We start from the raw sequence: 1,514 nt of genomic DNA on the forward strand, positions 1-1,514 counted from the left end.
ACAGCTTCTTCCTTTGGCATCTGCTTGTTCTTTTGGTTTGTCTTGGCTATCAGCCATCGTATTCATTACATGTCTTAAGACACGAAATCGCGTCGCGAGAAACTCGCTTACTTGTTTCCGAACGGTAACAGGGCTGATATCAGGAAGCCTATCGGCTAATTCTTCCCCACCAAGCCCTGAACCACGCAGTGGTATCGTTAGTGGAACGCGCGGGTGGGTAAGACCGTTTACATAGAACGGAGTATAGCCTGTAGAGGCATGAACAGCGTTATTTAACGCAAACTCCACCACTGGGAGCATTGAGCTCCAGCGCTTTGGTGTCTGAGCACACACGCTGCGTAAAACGTCTTCAATGACGCGATTGACACGTTCAGTTTGACCATCGGTCCACGGATGGTCCGCAGTAGACATATCCAATCTGGTGCCAAGCACTCGGAAAATTGATTCCAGAACTTATCCGTAAAACGGGGGTCCCGATCAGAGACAATTGCCACTGGCAAACCATGTTGTCGAAACACGCGATCGATGAACAGCTTAGCTGTACCCTCTCCATCAATATGGTATCCGGCACGGCCGCTAAGTGAGCCATTTTGCTCAAACAGTTAACAAAGACCACTATACCGGAGTTACCGGCTGAATCTTTCGGTAGCCCAACAACAAAATCCATACTAATGGACTCCCAGCATCCTATGGGGACGGGATGACTCGCCAGCGGCGCAGTAGCATGCGCCGTGAGTTTAACCCGTTGGCACGTTTCGCATGTGCGAACATATGTGCTGACCCATTTATAAAGTTTGGGCCACCAACAACTCTGGCTGATAGAGCTGTAGGTCTTTTCTCTACCGGGATGACCACCAAGGACAGTATCGTGTGCCTCATAGAGGATCCGGTACTTTAAATCCTCATCATGAGGAACAACGACACGCGGCGGGTCCGCGATGTCTGTGCATTAAAGCAACAGGTTGTTATCGATAGAAAATCGATGTAACCTTGCACGCAAATGTGTCGGTAATTTAAAACCCGAATCCGAGTTCTTTAAGGTTCGTAGCAGAGCTACACACTGTTCATGCGTAAGCCAAACGGATTAATTCAGGAATATGTGACAAGATAGTCGTTAAATGAGAAAGCTCATAATCCGGCCTGTGTGATAACGCATCGACCAAAGCATTTTGCTTGCCGAGTTTATACTTCACCTCGAAGTTGTATTCCGCAAAAAAGGATAGCCATCGGGCCATTCTCTGTGAGAGACGGGGCGACTTAGTCGCCGTGCGTAATGACGCGTGATCTGTATAAATTACAAACGGCTTAGAAGTATGCTCTCGTCAAATTCAGAGTTCATCTGCTCAGCTTAGAGCAGATGAACTCGGAATTTGACGAGAGCGTACTTCATAGCAAGTAACTATTTGTCATGAACTGGGTAATTCATTTCCGCAGCTTTAATGTTCCGCAGCTTCAAGGTGTCTAGACTCAAACGCCATAACACGTTCATGCCCCTCAACATCTGTTTGTAACAG

Source organism: Bremia lactucae, linkage group LG1, assembly GCF_004359215.1.
Source record: "Bremia lactucae strain SF5 linkage group LG1, whole genome shotgun sequence".
NCBI lineage: Eukaryota > Oomycota > Peronosporomycetes > Peronosporales > Peronosporaceae > Bremia > Bremia lactucae.